A 20772-nucleotide genomic window follows, 5' to 3' on the forward strand; every position below is an offset into this window, starting at 1 on the left:
TTGCTCATTTTCAATACCAAACTGCCTAGGATAATAGTGAATCTTTTGGTCGAATTTCATTAATTTATTTAGCATCGTTGTTAAAATTTTATCAAATAGTTATACTAATAAATTTTAAAAATATAATTAATAAAAAAATAAATAAAAAATATAGTTAAAGTAAAGCAGAAAAACCCGGTTTTAAAACCGGTTGAAAACCCGAGTCGATCACCCTAGTTGATACCTTATGTCACGGCATAATGACCAAAAATTGTGTACCAGCACTTGGGTATTATTTTCCCTTTAAATTGATTTTCCATTGTAGCAATATCCTGGTAAAAATCTTCACCATATTCCTCACTTAAATCTCCTAAGTTTAAACAAGTAAGAGTGTTATATTCGGCCATGCCGAATCTCATATACCCGCCATCAAATCATCCTTATTAATAAACTTTGATATTATCAAAGAATTTTATCATTATATGTCGATATTAATATGAACATCAGGGAAATTTTTGGAAGAGGGCCTTTAATAAGAGCTTAAGTTTGGACCGTGCTCTTCCGAATTAAACATATTAATTTTTTTTGGTTCAATATTTATAACCATAACCTGTTTTTGTGTAAGAGTGGTTATATGGAGGGTAGAGTTAATTTGTATCGAATTTCATCGCTGTACTCGTATGTTTAATTCAGTAATGAGTTTTAAAGTAATTTTCTGAAGGAAACCGATAATGAGGGTTTGATCTGTTATCGACCGATTCTCATCAAATTCAGTTCAAAAATTTCAGTTCCTATAAAATTACCGTAATTTGGAAGAACTTTTGAGCCATAGATGAGCGTTAAAGTTATTTTCTGGAGTGAATCTTATATAAGGATGAATTATAGACCGATCTTTATAAACTTTTGTACATAAATTATGTTTCGTAAAGAAGTTGTTTATTCGCATTTCATAGCCTAAATCTTAATTTTAAGCAACTAATGAGAGTTAAGGTAATTTTACTGAAGTGGTCATTCATCGAATCATCTTCATCAAAGTCGGTAGGAAGATTTCAGTTCCCATAAAATTTGTTTATGTTGAATTTCATATATGTATCTACTCGTATTTTAATGCCAGTAATTAGCGTTAAAGGCGCCTCTATACTGGGGTGGGGTCAATTATGGACCAATACTCCTAAAATTTATAACGATTTGTGTTCATACAAATATTTTTTATGTCAAATTTTTGAGCCAGTAATGAGCGTTAAAGTCATAAATGGGGACTTTAATAGGGGCGTAGGGTAGGGCTCATACAGAACTTGTTTATCTGAAATTTCATCGCTGTAGTCGCATTTGAGCGTTACAGCCAGTAATGAGCGTTACAGTCATTTTCTGAGGGGGACCTTAAATGGAGGGTGGGGTCAATTATAGACCGATCCCCATAAAATTTGATAAATAGTGTTTGGCTAGCAGGAAACTTGTTTATGTATAATTTCTCTGCTGTAATCGCATTTTTGAGTCAGTAATAGGGAAGCCAATCGGGACTGGCTTTCACAAATCCCGGTATTCGGGATTTTGAAAATTGCAATCCCGGGATTTTTCGGGATTTTACGGGATTTCGGGATTAAATGAATTTAATTATTTTATATATGAAAATCTTCAAATCATCATGTTTGTAAAGAAAGTGTTTAAGCTTATTGAAATTTAGCAGACAGAAGATGTATTTAAATTAAAGCAATCTAATTAATTATACTTTTTAAATAAATACTTTCAGAATTTCATAATTTCTGAAACTTTGTAACTCCATAATTCCTATTTAAAAATTAATATCAAGTTCCGATTTGGACGTAAATACTTTTTAAACCTCATGCTGTTCCAACAGAGCCCAATTCATTTCTTTGAAAAATATTTGGAATTTTACATAAATATGTATATGTTAGTTTTGAAACATAGCTAGTATTTATTGAAAATTTTATGTACATTCAGAACAAGCTAATTTACCTTAACCGGTATTTCTCAGATTTGTAGAAAGTTTGAAATGCAAAACCTTCTTGTATTAAAAAATAAAGTTTGTATTCAAAAATGAATTACCCACCATCAAAATATTGTAATGTATTGATATTAATTTTTTCGGAGGAGTTCCTATTAGGTCTTCTTGTCTCAATTTTTGTCCAAATTTGCAGCTCTAATAGAATGTGTCTTTTAACTCGTGTTTCGAACTTACCGACACAGAATGTGTATACTTTTTGTGTCTATGTGTTAAAAACGAAATGAACAAATCAATTTATATGTGCAAGGAATCATTCCACTTTAAAAAATAAAACTTTAAAATATGTATAAAACTAGCTGAGCTGAATTTTGTTTTGCATAAATCAGAAATAAAATTAAATCGTAATTTGCAAATTTATGAAAATTATGACTCAAAACAGAAAATAAAAACTTTTTTGAAGCAAATCCCGGGATTTATTCTGAAAAATCCCGGGTTTTGGGATATCCTAATCCCGAAAAATCTTGGGATTTCGGGATTGGCATCCCTAGTCAGTAATGAGCGTTAAAGTAATTTTCTGAAGGAAATCTTATAGGGGGAAGGGTCAATTATAGACTGATCCTCATAAAATTTTGTAGAGAGGTTTTGGCTTATACGAAACTTGTTTATGTCAATTTTCATCGATGTACTCGCAGTATTAAGCTTATAATGAGCGTGAAGGGGACCTTATATAGGGGATAGGGTCAATTAAGTACCGATCCTTTTAAAATTTGATAGAGAGCTTTTGGCTAGCACGAAATTTGTTTATGTAGAATTTTACCGGTGTACTCGCATTTTTGATTCAGTAATGAGCGTTAAAGTCATTTTCTGAAAATATGTTCCTGTCGAATTTCAACGCTATAGATGTTTATTTAGACAGTTATGAGCGTTAAAGTCATTTCCTGCAGGGGACTTTATATGGGAGTAGGGTCAGTTATGGGTAACGTGACCAGATGGTTGTGGAATAAAAGCGGGATCCGAGTGATTAAAAGCGGGATGTGAATGAAAATATATTGAAAAAGCGGGATTTTGAAAATTGTCATTCATTAAATCTGGATTTAATGAAACTTGATATCAAAACAAGTAAAAACATTACGCTCGTCACCTGAAACGCAAACAGCCCTAACTAACCAAAAATTCAAAATCGATTTTATTGTTGATTATAATGTATTGCATCAAAACAAATATCTACAGAAGAAATTGGAAAAAAGGTCCTATCTACAAAAACATTTAAATATTAAATATTAAAGGTAAAAAGTCCAATTTATCCACTTTTATATACGCCATTGTCAACTATCATAACAACTGATAGGTTTCACTATTAAACAATTTCTTTATTTACTAAAAATAAATCACGTTGATAGAAACAAACTTTTCAATTTAAATAGTTTTCTTTCTTCTCCTGTAAAATTTTCAAAATGTTATATAGGGCCGTTTGCGTTTTAGGTGACGATATGTACATATATCGATACTAATATTAATTTTTAGAAACAAAATCTTTTTGTCCAACTTCTTAACCATATATGAGCGGTCAATTGAGGTCAATTATAAAATTCGGTAGAGATTTTGGATTGTAAGAAACTTACTCCTGTATATCGAATAGCGTTCAAGTCATTTTCTGAAGGAGCCTTATATGGGGAGTAGAGTCAATTGTGGACCGATCCTCATAAAATTTGGTAATATTTATTTATATATATATATATATATATATTTTATATATATATATATATATATATATATATATATATATATATATATATATATATATATATATATATATATATAAATATCTCTAATATGATAAAAAAGTTCTAATACCAGATTCAAATTTTAAGTAGCAATCCTTCATTTCGATGTTCCTCGAGAATTCTGCCTCAAATCTAGGAAACATAGTGTATAAGAAAAATTCGATAAAATCACTCTGAAATATTATTAAAAAAATAAAACAAATCAGAATGGGACAACAAATAGAACTATTTTTTTCCTGATTGTTAAATATAAGTGTGTTCTGATAGATCAGATACACAGTCACTTTAAGTGAGAATTAATTCAATTTCCAAGCTTTATAAGTTAAAAGTCATGGGTCCAAAAAGTCAATGTTCACTTGTCACTTAAAATAATATTTTTTTAGACCATTAACTTTAAAAATCAACTTTGTTATTTAAAAAGTGGATGTCTACTTTTACCCACATTATGAAAAAGGATTAAAAAATACTAGAATAAGAATTTTTTTTATCTGTTCAATTACTAAAAGTTGTTACTAATTTTCACAAAAATATTTGAAATTTACATTGAAATACAAAAACAATTTCTGATAATTTGTAACAGATTTTTTGTTAATGAACAGACGTTCTATTTTCTAACAACATTTTTTAATTTAAAGTTTATTTTTTAAACTTTTAAATAGTAAATCCCAAATTGATTACAATAAAATTAAGGACAATTGACCTGTTAAAAGCGGGATTTGTTATTAAAAAGCGGGATTGAAATCTAAGTCGGGAGCAACCTTTAAAAATCGGGTTAATCCCGCTTTTGGCGGAATGTCTGGTCACGTTATATATATTTTTTTATAACTTATAAACCTGACATCTATTCTCCGAGATTTAAGATTATTCCAAATGACAAAACCTTTTAAAAATGGTTAAAGTCCTTCATTTTTTTACCTAGGTACAATTCAACATAAATGCTTTATTACGAAAAATAAATCACATTTTTTTGAAATCAATTTAGCATTTTTTCTAGCATTATTTTGTATGGGATTTAACTCATCATTTTTTGAGACCTGGTCACATAGGTTAAAATTCATATATTTCAACAATAATTTCTATTTAGTGATGTTTGTTTCCCTTTAATTATTTCTGCAAACCATTTTAAAATTAATTATATTGTATTGTATATATATTTTATTGGTATTATAAATTCATATTTCTCAATAATTTTATATAAGAGTTAAAAAAAAAATAACTTATCTACTTAAACATAAATAAACAAAGTAATTATATATTTTCATGAATATTATTTATTTTTAGGAAAAATAGTTGCAGCAATTAGTGAAGGGGATAAAAGTATAAATTAATTATATATTATTTTCAATAATCTTTCAAATAAAACAAATTTTCCATAGAAGAGTATTTTTGTTTCTATTTTTTCCATTTGTTAAAGAAATTTTGTTTTAATTTCTAATACATTTATTATTCAACAAACATCACTTCAAAATTTCACAAATATTTCGTTCAGTGCATAGAGTGCCAGAGATAAAAAAACACAACACAATTTTGCCTTTCGCTGGTTTAGAGTTAAACTTCTACGAACCGGTTATTTCCCTACAAACATTTTTATTGTGGAAGTTACTCGTGTGAAACTTCCAAACGTGCTAAAAGCTTGCCAGCGATATTGCAGAAGTATACGAATTCTTAGCACCAGTCGGGAAGAATTGATGCCGAGCTGGGTAACGTCTAAGCGTAACTTGGAAGATACTTCTGGAAAACCCGCTGAAGAAACTTCTAGATTTCTCTTGGAAATAAGGTATTGCCAAAGACTATTCTGGATGTGACATAATAGTATCATTTAGAAGTGTTCTTATCTTATCTTTTAAAAGTGTACCTATCTACCCACTGTTTCATTATTCCAAGAGGCCTTATGGGATTCTCTCATTTTTAGTTCAGCTTTTGTTGCGTCGAATGGTTTCGCGTATGTCAGGTTAACTGCCTCGAGCTTCCTACCTTTTAAAGCTAAGAAGTGTTCTTATCTTATCTTTTAAAAGTGTACCTATCTACCCACTGTTTCATTATTCCAAGAGGCCTTATGGGATTCTCTCATTTTTAGTTCAGCTTTTGTTGCGTCAAATGGTTTCGCGTTTGTCAGGTTAACTGCCTCGAGCTTCCTACCTTTTAAAGCTATTACATTCGGCCTTTCGTTACCGACTACTCCCGAGTGGGCTGGTACCCATATGATGTGAACCTTACCTCTGGGAGAGTATTCAGTTAAAGCTTTCTTACAATCCAATATGGTCATAGATTTAGTTCTATCGCCTGATATCGCCCTAATTGCCTTCTGGCTATCGGTAAATATATTAAGTATTACGACATAGTCTGCATAGCAGACAGGTCTAAGTCCTTTCTCGGTTAGGGTCCTTAGGAGGCTATTAATCGTGGTAACCCAGAGTAAAGGTGACAAAATGCCACCCTGTGGTATACCGCGAAATACCTTTTTCCTGATAGTTATATCGTACATCTCGCAGCTTATCCATCTGTTCCTTAGCATGTGGTTGATCCAGTAACGGAGCACCCGGTCAACATAAAACTGGTCTAGGGCACGTTATTGAAAGCGCCTTCGATGTCAATACATACTGCCAGTGTATATAGTTTGCTATCAAAGGATGAACCTATGTAGTGGACAACTTTGTTTAAAGCGGATTCCACCGATCGTCACTTTACCTAAGCATGCTCCTTAAATTTTAGGTCTTTGTCGGGTATACTCTTTTTAATCATATTATCGACTATCCGTTCCAAGGTTTTAAGTAGGAATGACGTAAGACTTATCGGTCGATAAGACTTAGGTGTCGAATAGCTAGGTTTCTCTGGTTTAGGTATAAATATTACCCTTGCATCCTGCCATTTAATGGGGGTATATGTGAATTTCAAACATGCAGTAAATATCTGAGGCAGATGTACGGAAACCAGTCCCGCCTCCATCTGTAAGAGTGCCGGGAAAATGCCATCCGGCCCTGCAGCTTTATAGGGAGCGAAGCTCTTGATTGCCCGTTTAACCATATCAGATGTAATTGCAATTTCCGTGTTAGCCTCCCCTTCCTCCAATATCGGTTCATCTATGTCACTCTGAAATATTAGTTAAAAAAATAAAACAAATCAGAATGGGACAACAAATAGAACTATTTTTTTCCTGATTGTTAAATATAAGTGTGCTCTCATAGATCAGATACACAGTCACTTTAAGTGAGAATTAATTCAATTTTCAAGCTTTATAAGTTAAAAGTCATGGGTCCAAAAAGTCAATGTTCACTTGTCACTTAAAATAATATTTTTTTAGACCATTAACTTTAAAAATCAACTTTGTTATTTAAAAAGTGGATGTCTACTTTTACCCACATTTCGAAAAATTGGTAAAAAATACTAGAAGTTGTTACTAATTTTCATAAAAATATTTGAAATTTATATTGAAATACAAAAACAATTTCTGATAATTTGTAACAAATTGTGGTTAATGAACAAACAAAATTTTTAGTTTAAAGTTTATTTTTTAAACTAAATTTTTTTTTAAATTAAGGACAATTGACCTGTTAAAAGCGGGATTTGTGGCAAAAAGCGGGATTGAAATCTAAGTCGGGATCAACCTTTAAAAAGCGGGATAATCCCGCTTTTGACGGGATGTCTGGTCAGGTTAGTTATGGGCCAATCCTTATAAAATTTTACAAAAAGATTAAAGTTCCAATGAAACATGTTTGTGCCAAATTTCACATCTATTGGTGCTTCTTTTAGCCAGTTATGAGCGATAAAGTCATTTTTTGAAGGGGGCCTTATATGGGGGGCTAGGCAAAATCGTGGGTCGATATTGCCCATTTTCAATACCAAACAAACTGCATCAACTAAAAGTATCTATTCATTTTCAGCTCGCCAGCTACTTCCGTTTGGACTGTATCGTGTTTTCAACAGACAGACGGAGGGACATGGCTAGATCGTCTTAGAATCTTATAAGGACCCAGAATATATATAGAGTGCGAGACAAAAATGTGTAAATGATGGTCAAATACTTCATCTTTTGGTCTAATACTTATACTAAAAACGATATTTACAAATTTTTTATGCTTTTTAAAGGGGTATTGATAGAAGATATTTTTGAACTAAAATAAATAAAAAATTAACTTAATTATACTTCAGAAAAATAAAAAAATAAATTTAGCTCATTTACACATATTTGGCGCGTAGTACTAAAGTAACATTTTTATTATAAAGTAACATTCTCTAGTGCAAAATTTTTAGTATTTTGTATCTTCTGTTTGGGCATTATTTTTTTATTTATATCGTAGAGAAAATGTTGAGAATGTGAAACGTAGTGTTTCACATTCTCAAATATCATATTTTTATACCCACTATCAAAAAAGATGGCGGATATATTGTTTTTGTCATTCCGTTTGTAACACGTTGAAATATTCGTCTAAGATCCATGAAAGTATATATATTTTGGGTCCATATTAGATTCTAAGACGATCTAGCCATGTCCATCCGTCTGTCTGTCTGTTGAAAACACGATAGAGTCCAATGGAAGTTGCTAGCGAGCTGAAATTTTGCATAGATACTTTTAGTTGATGCAGTTTGTTTGGTATTGAAAATGTGCAATATTAGTCCACGATTTCGCCTAGCACCCATATAAGGCCCCCTTCAGAAAATGATTTTATCGCTCATAACTAGCTAAAAGAAGCGGCGTCTTGAAATAACTCCATACGAAATAACTCCTCAAAACAAAAATTAAATAAGTCCTCAAATTGGCGTCATGAAATAACTCCCCAAAACAAAAATTAAATAAGTCCTCAAATTGGCGTCATGAAATAACTCCCCAAAACAAAAATGAAATAACTCCCTAAAAATTTGTTCAGGAAGCTAAAACAACTAAATTTTGGGATTTAATTCGTTTTTTGGGGCATTATTTCACATTTAAAATGTGGAGTTATTTCATTATGAAATAATTCCTCAAAATTAAAAAATGAAATAAATCCCTAAAAATATTTTTAAGGAGTTATTTCGGCGTCATGAAATAACTCCCCACGAAATAACTCCCCAAAACAAAAATGAAATAAGTCCTCAAATTTGGGGACATATTTCATTATGAAATACTTCCCCAATTTAAAAATGAAAAAAGCCCCAACGAAATGAAATAAATTCCTAAATTAAAATGAAATATCATCCCATTTTTGGGGATTTATTTCATATGAAACAAATCCCTAATTTTAAAATGAAATAAGTTCCCATTTAAAAATAACAAATTATGGAACAAATCGGGTTTAGTGACATTTCCAAAAAAAAGTAGGTGGCTCATACTTTCGAGTGGGGCTTCAAAGTTTATTACATTTCAGTTTAATCGCTTAATAAAGATTCCCTTAATAGCCGGCCTGCGGCTGGGCGCAAGGACTTTCTACTCTATGGTATGTCCAACGACGGCTTCGCTTAATAAATATTTCCTAAATAGCCGGCCTACGGCCGGACACAAGGACTTACCACTCTATAAGATTTCTTAATAGCCGGCCTAAGGCCGAACACTCTGGATACAGGGAGAGTGTATTCTTAGCGAAACCGGTGTCTATGAGGGGTGCGCCCGGCCAAAGGCCGGTTATCAGACATCTATTTTTTATTTCATGTGACAAAAGTAATATAATGAAATTACTCCCCAAAAATATTTTTAGGGATTTATTTCATTTTTGAATTTTGAGGAATTATTTCATAATGAAATAACTCCCCATTTAAAAAGTGAAATAATGCCCCAAAAAGCGAATTAAATCCCTAAATTTCGTTGGCGCTTTTTTTCATTTTTAAATTGGGGAATTATTTCATAATGAAATAAGTCCCCAAATTTTAGGTCATATTTCATTGTTTTGTTTTGGGGAGTTATTTCATGACGCCCTCAAATTTGGAGACTTATTTCATTATGAAATAATTTCCCAATTTAAAAATGAAAAAAGCCCCAACGAAATGAAATAACTTCCTAAATTAAAATGAAATAACAATGCAACAAATCCCTAATTTTAAAATGAAATAAGTTCCCATTAAAAAATAAAAAATTATGGAACAAGTCGGTTTTAAAAAAGTAGGTCGCTCATACTTTCGAGTGGTACTTCAAAGTTTAATACTTTTCAGTTTAATCTATTAATAAAAATTCCCTTAATAGACGGACTTTCTACTCTATGGTATGCCCAACAACGGCTTCGCTTAATAAACATTTCCTAAGTAGACGGGCTACAGCCGGACGCAAGGATTTATCACTCTATAATATGACCAATACCGACTTCGCTTAGTAAAGATTTCCCAAATAGCTGGTCTAAAGCCGAACACTCTTGATACAGGGAGAGTGTATTCTTAGCGAAGCCGGTGTCCAATGTACCCCAGAGGATAAAACCCTTGCACCCGGCCGAAGGCCGTTTATCACACATATATTTTTTACTTCGTGTGCCAAAGTAATATAATGAAATAACGGCGTCATGAAATAACTCCCTAAAAATTTGTTCAGAAAGCAAAAACAACGAAATTTAGGGATTTAATTCGCTTTTTGGGGCATTATTTCACTTTTTAAATGGGGAGCTTCGCTTAGTAAAGATTTCCTAAATAGCCGGCCTAAGGCTGAACACTCTTCATACATAGAGAGTGTATTCTTAGCGAAGCCGTTGTCCAATGTAGCCCAGAGTAAAACCCTTGCGCTCGGCTATCAGACATATATTTTTTTATTTCGTGTGATAAAAGTAATATATTGAAATAACTCCCCAAAATTATTTTCAGGGATTTATTTCATTTTTGAATTTTGAGGAATTATTTCATAATGAAATACTCCCCATTTTAAATGTGAAACAATGCACCAAAAAACGAATTAAATCCCCAAATTTCATTGTTTTTGCTTTCTGAACAAACGTTTAGGGAGTTATTTCATTTTTGTTTTGGAGAGTTATTTCGTGGGGAGTTATTTCATGACGTCACGAGAAGCATCAATAGAGGTGAAATTCGGCACTAACATGTTTCATTAGAACTTTAATCTCATTGTAAGTCCCCTGCAGAAAATTACTTTAACGCTCATAACTGTCTAAAAAACATCTATAGCGTTGAAATTCGACAGGAACATATTTTGTAGGAACTTAAATCTCTTATAAACGAAATTCAGGATTGGAGAGTTTCGGACGAGCACTCCTTTTCCGACCATCGGTACATAAGATTCAAAATACTACGGCCGCGACCAAAGCCGATAAAGTTTCAGAATAAGTCTAAAACTAATTGGACAATGTTCGGTTCCTTACTAAAGAACCGTTTATGTCAGAACACTTTTCAATGTCGAAATAAAGAGGACATAGACGCCAAAGTAGAAATGCTCACAAGTGCCTTGGTTGAATCGTTCGAGGACAGCTGCCCTCTACGAGAGCGGAGATCTGCCCAGGAGAAACCCTGGGTAACCGGAGAGATCCGAAACCTTGGTAAAACTCTTCGCAAACTATTTAACCGGGCACGGCGTAAAAAGACCGCAGTATACTGGGATGAATATCGTAGTAAACTTGGTGAATATAAGAAAATTGTTCGTAAAGCCAAACGAGACTCCTGGAAACTTTTCTGTGAACAGGTAGACAGCGTAAATGACGTATCGAAGATAAAAAAATTCCTATCCAAAACTCATGTCCAACCAGAATCTATGGTCGATGATACGGGCAGGAGGTTGGAGGATATGGAGGAGACAATGAAACTCCTAATGGACTCTCATTTTCCACCCGGTATATCGAATAACATAGATGAACCGATATTGGAGGAAGGGGAGGCTAACACGGAAATTGTAATTACATCTGATATGGTTAAAGGGGCAATCAAGAGCTTCGCTCCCTATAAAGCTGCAGGGCCGGATGGCATTTTCCCGGCACTCTTACAGATGGAGGCGGGACTGGTTTCCGTACATCTGTCTCAGATATTCACTGCATGCTTGAAATTCACATATACCCCCAATAAATGGCAGGATGCAAGGGTAATATTTATACCTAAACCAGGGAAACCTAACTATTCGACACCTAAGTCTTATCAACCGATAAGTCTTACGTCCTTCCTACTTAAAACTTTGGAACGGATAGTTGATAGTATGGTGAAAAGCAGTATACCCGACAAAGACCTAAAATTTAAGCAGCATGCTTATGTAAAGGAACGATCGGTGGAAACCGCTTTAAACGAAGTTGTCCACTACATAGGTTCATCCTTTGATAGCAAACTGTATACACTGGCGGTATGCATTGACATCATAGGCGCCTTCAATAACGTGCACACTGATACTCTTATCCAATCCCTAGACCAGTTTTATGTTGACCGGGTGCTCCGTAACTGGATCAACCACATGCTAAGGAACAGATGGATAAGCTGCGAGATGTACGATATAACTATCAGGAAAAAGGTATTTCGCGGTATACCACAAGGTGGCATTTTGTCACCTTTACTCAGGGTTACCACGATTAATAGCCTCCTAAGGACCCTAACTGAGAAAGGACTTAGACCTGTCTGCTATGCAGACGATGTCGTAATACTTTTAAAGGGAAAGGATCCAAATTACTTGTGTAGAAGAGCTGAGGTGGCTCTGAATACAGCCTTGAGCTGGGCTCAACCGAGAGGCTTCAATGTTAATCCGGCAAAAACGGAAATCTGTCTTTTCACAAGAAAGACAAAAATTTCTACGTATACTGAACCTTGCTTCCTGGGCAAGAAGATACCAGTGACAGACAAAGTTAAGTACTTAGGTGTAATCCTCGACCGGAAATTAAAATGGAGACACCACATACAGGATAGGATCAACAAGGCACATCGGTGCTGGGCGATATGTAGGAGAACTATAGGCATGAAATGGGGTCTTAGTCCTACTACGACAAATTGGCTTTATAAAAGTGTAATTAGACCAATTCTAGCTTATGCTTCATTAATCTGCTTTAGACAAAAGGTGCAATATCAAACTACTACAGGGAGTTCAGCGTACATGTTGCTTGGGTATAAGAGGTGCCATATGTACTACTTCAACCAAGGCTCTGGAAACGTTGCTAGATATTCCACCCATTGAAACATATTTAAGATATGAGGCGGCGCTTGCAGCCGAACGGCTCTTTACTTTAGGCGAACTGGCCAAAAGCGGTTATAGGACACGTCATCAATGTATACTGGACACATTGGAAGGTTATACACAATCATCGGACATGCCTGATCGTATACCAGACACAGAATATGTCGGAAACTTTGAAACGCTGATCCCAGATAGAATGTCTTGGTCAAGCGGAACCTTTGAGCAAATACCATTAGGAATCCGTTGTTACACGGATGGCTCTAAATTGGGGAACAAAGTGGGGCTGGGTTTCTATATTGAAGACCCAGAAACAAGTAGAAGTACGAGCAATAACGGAATGCGTAAATTGGATTAGAATAAATATGGCGCCCACAGCGCTTAATATATTTACCGACAGCCAGAAGGCAATTAGGGCGATATCAAGTGATAGAACTAAATCTAAGACCGTATTGGATTGTAAGAAAGCTTTAACTGAATACTCTCCCAGAGGTAAGGTTAACATCATATGGGTACCAGCCCACTCGGGAGTAGTCGGTAACGAAAGGGCGAATGTAATAGCTTTAAAGGGAAGGGAGCTCGAGGCAGTTAACCTGACAAACGCAAAACCGTTCGACGCAACAAAAGCTGAACTAAAAATATGGGTGAGAGAATCCCATAAGGCCTCTTGGAATAATGAAACAGTGGGTAGAATCACGAAGATCCTATGGGGTGACCCTGATGAGAGCAAGACGAAAAATCTCCTAAAAATGAGCAAGTCTGAGGTTAGTATGATGGTACGTATTCTGAGTGGGCACACAGGACTACGAGCACATCTATGCAAAATTAGACGTGCGGATTCAGACGAATGTAGAGCATGTGGAGAGGACAGTGAAACTCTGGAGCACTTTCTTTGCCTCTGCCAGGTATTCGTCGAAGTTAGATCCAAGTATCTTGGAAGTGATGTTATTCCGGAAATAACATTCCTGACTAACACTGATTGGATGATTCTTAGGAATTACGTTCAGGAAACTGAGTTTCTGAACACTGAAAAATAATTCTTTCAGTTTTTTTTTCATGATAAGTAGCGCACAACAGGCCCGATAGTGGCCTAGGTGTATTTCTTCGGATTTGATGTAGTATACATCCTCCTATCGACCTACCTACCTAAATCTCTTCGTAAAATATTATAAGGATCGGTTCATAATTGACTCTACCCTCCTTATAAGGTCCCCTTCAGAAAATGACTTTAATTGCGATTACAGCAGTGAAATTATACATAAATAAGTTTCGTGTTAGCCAAAAACTCTATCAAATTTTATGGGGATCGGTCTATAATTGACCTCACCCTCCATATAAGGTCCCCCTCAGAAAATGATTGTAACGCTCGTTACTGGCTATAACGCTCAAATGCGACTACAGCGATGAAATTCCACATAAACAAGTTTTGTATTAGCCCCTATCCTACTGCCCCTATTAAGGTCACCAATAAGTTACGTTAATGCTCATTACTGGCTCAAAAATTTGACATAAAAAATATTTGTATGAACAGAAATCGTTATAAATTTTAATAGTATTGGTCCATAATCGACCCCACCCCCAGTATAGGGGCGCCTTTGACGCTAATTACTGGCATAAAATACGAGTAGATATATAAAATTTAACATAAACAAGTTTTATGGGAACTGAAATCTTCCTACCGACTTTGATGAAGATGGATCGATAAATGACCACTTTAGTAAAATTACTTTAACTCTCATTAGTTGCTTAAAATTAAGATTTAGGCGATGAACATCGAATAAACAACTTCTTTACGAAACATAATTTATGTACAAAAGTTTATAAAGATCGGTCTATAATTCACCCTTAACGCTCATCTATGGCTCAAAAGTTCTTCCAAATGTAGGAACAGAAATTTTTGAACAGAATTTGATGAGAATCGGTCGATAACAGATCAAACCCCCATTATCGGTTTCCTTCAGAAAATTGCTTTAAACCTCATTACTGAATTAAAGATATTACACTCTTATAAATTTTTTTTTAAATTTACACTATTTATTGTAGGTAACCGGACTCCTAGTATAATTAGTGTAAAAATGGTATTCTGCGAGGGTTTGATTGAAATATTGGAAATATAAAAGTTTAAAATAATTCTTGGTAAGAACAAATCAACTTATGAAAGTTCCACAATCTAAATGCACTAAAGATGCGAATTTCTCGTAAATCTCGTAAATATATGGAAACAAATTCGTTTAATCCGGTATTATGGCATCTCGGGCCCGGCGATCTGTAACTATTTAAAAAAAATAATAACAGATCTTTGTTTTTATTTATTAGGTTATTTGTATTTGTACTCATATTGTCCCGCTGTACCCATCCGAGTTTCCGCTGGGACAGCTTTTCTTGATGATAGATCCTATCATCAAGGAAAGAGGTGAACTCTGCAGGGACTATAAACTGATAATGATCAAATGTATTCCAAATTTATTCTATGGCCACTGACCTCCTTTCGGGATCCACGTCGTGGCTGTGGTTTAATATACAAATTCGCGTGGAGCGAATGTTGGTTTAAAGGCTGATATATCCAAATGCCACATACTTCTGGATTCTCTCTGGTGCTGTTGCCGTCTCAACAGAAGTCACCAGATGATGTGATGGAGCACCTTTTGCTGGATTCCTGAAACCGTTAAATATCACTCTCTCTCCGATAGTAGGGCGCTAGTATAGGTAGGGGAATTTTCAGGTTGACATTCGGTAGTTGCCGGTCATTCTTTAGATCGTTCTTTGTTACATAAAGATTATGAATTAATCGGGTGCATTTGTTGGGGTTTCGTACAACTCTTTTCTGGTTTGACAGGCTCTTCTCCGCCTGACGGAATTCCAGCAACATGAACCGGCATGTACAAAAATTGCCACCTGCGTGTTCTTCATTACAATCACTTGGGAGTGGTAGATCGTTCTCAGACCACAGTGAAATAAGGCCGTCAAGCACTCGGATATTATTGTACCAATCCGAGTGTAGCCCAAAAATCGCATTTCCAAAATAAGTTTGTTGTATGACTCAAAGTAAAATTGTGAGTCTGTTTTGGCGTTAGAAAAGTGGTGGTTTCTGGTACGTTGAAGTCGATAGCATTTATTTATAATCTAATAATTTGCAATTTGGAATAGCAGAAAAGGTTGGCATACTAAAGTACATGGTAATTAGTAATTGGCTCAGCAGTTGTTGGGCAACGGAAACATCTGCACATTGTCCGCTCAAAAATTTGGTCACTTAATAGGTATTCCACTGTGTCTTCCTTGATTTTATGCAAATTTAATCATTTTTTAGTGTTTTTATATAAAACAAAATTTTTTAATATTTTGATACTTTTTTATTATTTCACAAATAATATTTTTACAATTTTTTCTTTACTGAATTAAAAGAAGAAATATTACACATTTTGTGTTAAAAAAAAATGTAAACACAATAATGTAATTTTAAAGTGAAAATGTTTAATATGTTACCAACATGTTTATAAGACACTATAAATAGTTAAGTTTGTCTGTATTTTTACAGATAAAACTACGTAATTTATTCGGTAAACATTTTATGCCTAAATTTACACATTTCATGTAATTTTAATAGAAAATTTACTTACTTTATTGGAGCAGATTTACATGCATTTTTTAGAGTGTAGTACAGCGATGAAATTTGATACAAATTAACTCTACCCTCCATATAACCACTCTTACAAAAAACAAGTAAAAAAGTATAGTCGGGCGTGGCCGACGATATTATAACACCAGTTATGAATATTAAATGTGATTTATTTTTCATAACAAAGCATTTATCTTGAATATTACCTTGATTCCGATTTATTTAAGCAATTTATTGACGAAAGACTAATTTTCTAAAAGAGGCTTATATGGGGGATAGGAGCAATTGTGGACCGATCCCTATAAAATGGGCTGGATAGATTTGTGTTTATATAATATTTGTCTGTGCTAAATTTCATTGCAATAACAGTGTTAATAAATGAATTGCGGATATTCAAGTCACTTTCTGAAAATGGCTTTGTATGGGGGCTAGCGTTAAATAAAGTCCGATCATTTCGAAATTCGGCAAGGTCATCAAGGCTTGTATAAAACTTACTCGAACTTTCATCGAGATACATTTATATAATACATAATTATGAGCACAAAAGCCCGGAAATCAAACAAACGCATAATATCCTTACCACTAAAGTGGTATAGGGTATAAACAGTTTATGATTATAAATATTGGTCCAAAAAATTAATATTTTTAATTCGGAAGAGTACGGTCCATACTTAAGATCTTATTAAAGGCCCTCTTCCAAAAATTTCCCTGATGTTCATATTATTATCGACAAATGATGATAAAATTCAACATAGATCTAATAAATGATAAAATTGCTTTGAGAATATCAAAGTTTATTAATAAGGATGATTTATTGGTGGGTATATAAGATTCGGCATGGCCGAATATAACACTCTTACTTGTTATTCATGTTATTTTAGCTAAAAACACTTCTTGAAAATTTTTTAAAGAAAAAACGGAGTTGTTTTATTTTCTACATAAAGAACATATATCATGAATTCCATGTGAAATCAATTAAGAATTGACCGATGGTCTTCAGACAGATTTCATTAATTTATATTAGACATATAAGACATATCTAAATTAAACTCTTAAAAATTTTTTGCGATTTTAATTTGTTCTAAAACTACAAAAAATCAAAAAGGTATAAAACTTTAAAGGTTCATATCTTTGAGAGTTGATATCTGATTTTATTGATTTTAAACACAATCTAATACTATGGCTGCTCTCTTTCATTCCATTATAATTTTTATATTAAAAAGTTTAAGATAGTGCATTTTTTAAGGAAATGCACTTTTTGAATGTATTTTTGAAATCGTTCTCCCTGTTTAAAATTTTTTAAAAGTGCATTAATCGCTATTTTTTATGTTATATAAAATATTTTTTATTAAACGAATATTCAAGCATCATTTTTCGCTATATTTTGAAAATAATTTTTTTTAGTTTAAGTTAGATCAAATGCCCATCAAAAATATAAACATTTCTATTTTTTAAAAAATATTTTTTTGAAATGCATTTTGATGAATGTGTACATTAGTGGTAATTGAATTTAAATATTTGCACCCCAATTCTGATCAGTACTGTATTTTAAGCAGTTTTAAATTCTGTTAAATGCATAAAATATCAATAAAATATAAAAATTTCCTAATACAGAACATTTTAAAAAATCGAAAAAAATATTTTATATTTTGCATAAAAAGATTCAAATAATCGATTAATGCTCTTTTAAAAAAATTTAAACAGGGATAACGATTTCAAAAATGCATTCCAAAAGCGCATTTCCATAAAAATGCATAATCTTAAACTTTTTAATATAAAAATTATATTAGAATGAAAAAGCACAGCCATAGTATTATATTGTGTTTTAAATCAACAAAATCCGACATAACCTCTCAAAGATTTGAACATTCAAAGTTTTATACCTTTTTATTTTTTTGTAGTTTTCGAACAAATTAAAACCGTCACAAAAATTGCCTTTCATACATAAAGAACATATATTGATAATATGAAGGAAATTGAAAGACATGAGGTCAAAAATTGTCAGTTTTCGGTGTTCTTTCCTGGAATTCATGATATTGATAATATGAAGGAAATTGAAAGACATAAGCTCAAAAATTTTCAGTTTTTCTGTGTTCATTTCCTGGAATTCATGATATACCTCAAATTCTAAAGTCCTTTAAAAACGATCTAACTAACGATCAGAAAATGGAAACTGAGTACGAAGTGTATACACTAAATTGTGGTACTTATGTATTTGGTTTGGTGTGTGTGAATGGTGTTGGACGGAGTTATAGTGGGCCTTTTACTCTTTCGTTGGAATAGTGTCATGCAACGATTACTAATGGTTTACATTGTCTTAAGGCTCGTTTTATGTGATGTATTCAAAATCGGTTCATGTGAAAATTGGATGTTTGGACGAGTGTATAGTATGTATGCCTTTATCTTTGTTGTATGGAATAGTGTCATGTAATGTGTATGTAAATGGTATGTACATTGTATCTAAGTTCGTTGTTATGTATTGTATGTCAAATGTAAATGTATGTAATGTATGTAGTATGTATGTATGTATGTATGTATGTATGTATGTATGTATGTATGTATGTATGTATGTATGTATGTATGTATGTATGTATGTATGTATGTATGTATGTATGTATGTATGTATGTATGCTGTATGTATGTATGTATGTATGTATGTATGTATGTATGTATGTATGTATGTATGTATGTATGTATGTATGTATGTATGTATGTAGTATGATGTATGTATGTATGTATGTATGTAGTATGTATGTATGTATTATGTATGTATGTATGTATGTATGTATGTATGTATGTATGTATGTCTATGTATGTATGTATGTATGTATGTATGTACGTATGTATGTATGTATGTATGTATGTATGTATGTATGTATGTATGTATTAGTATGTATGTATGTATGTATGTATGTATGTATGTAGTATGTATGTATGTATGTATGTATGTATGTCTGTGTATGTTGTTTATGTATGTTTATGTTGTATGTATGGTTTGATGTGTTGTAGTTCTGTCTCTGTCGTGTCTGTCTGTCGTCTTCTGTCTTCTGTCTGTCTGTGTCTGTATGTCTGTATGTCTGTTGTAGATGTTGTTGTCTGTCTGTATGTATGTATGTTTGTCTGTCTGTATGTCTGTATGTATGTATTGTATGTATGTATGTATGTCTGTTGTCTTTTGTATGTTGTAGTATGTATGTCTGTCTGTCTGATGTCTGTATGTATGTTGTATGTGTATGTCTGTTGTTGTTGTCTGTTGTTGTATGTGGATGTATGTAGTTGTCTGTATGATGTTGTTCTGTATGTCTGTATGTATGTATTGTCTGTCTGTCTGTCTGTATGTTGTATGGTTGTTGTGTCCGTCGCCAGCAACTCTGCAACTTTAATGATTAAAGCCGACTTTTCATGCTTAGTTATGGTTGATTGTGGATTATTTTAATGGACGCCAACTGACTCTTTTAACATAGCGATGTCCTACGCAGTAGTCAATTGTCCTACTCTGCATGACTTTTCAACTAGATTAAAGTTAGTTACTAAAAAATTAGCTTAAAGGCAACTCTTTATTAACTAACTTAAAGTTAGTTGCAGAAAAGTCTAGTAATACTTTTCTTTTGTATTCCCTACTGTATTAATTAATTACATTTTAATTAAATATATTTAAAATTTAACTACTAGTTATCTAAATTACATTTCGCTTTAATACAAGTTATGATATTAGTTCGTTAAAATTAATAGACATCAGTTTTCTGCAGGGGAACTAATAATAAATAACACCGGTATCCATAAAATTATGAATGATTTGTTCGTTATTTCCATGATTCCCATTGATCCAAATCTAAAATAAATTTTAAAATGTTATGTGTAATGTTAACTGTTAATGTATTATATTTACATTATTAATCAGCAGAATTTAGAATTTAGGGACCGAGTTTTGAAATATTTAACCTTTCATAATTAATTTTTCCAATTTACTGACTCTAATTTCACAACGTATACAAGTTAACAAATAAAATCATAATAATAGAGAAACAAGAGAACATGTTGAAATACAATTAATTCTCTGCAGATAATTTTGAGGCACTTCTGCATTAAATTATAGTTAGCTTGTAGTTAGTATTTAAAAGTCGGTTCTTTACGTTGCCAAATACAAATTTTCGGGACAGCTCTGTATGTATGTATGTATGTATGTATGTATGTATGTATGTATGTATGTATGTATGTATGTATGTATGTATGTATGTATGTATGTATGTATGTATGTATGTATGTATGTATGTATGTATGTATGTATGTATGTATGTATGTATGTATGTATGTATGTATGTATGTATGTATGTATGTATGTATGTATGTATGTATATATGAATTTAATTTTTTTTTTGTTTAA

General features: G+C 32.9%; 1 protein-coding gene across 1 annotated transcript in view; it reads left to right on the top strand.

Moving 5' to 3' along the window:
* LOC119599837 (myosin-I heavy chain) overlaps positions 1-20772 on the top strand; it is a 779075-nt gene that overhangs the window by 69342 nt on the left and 688961 nt on the right. The gene's annotated exons all lie outside the window — the stretch shown is intronic.

This window comes from Lucilia sericata, unplaced genomic scaffold, assembly GCF_015586225.1.
Source record: "Lucilia sericata isolate MDLA Ls3-8-SP2 unplaced genomic scaffold, ASM1558622v1 Contig000090F_arrow, whole genome shotgun sequence".
Lineage (NCBI taxonomy): Eukaryota > Metazoa > Arthropoda > Insecta > Diptera > Calliphoridae > Lucilia > Lucilia sericata.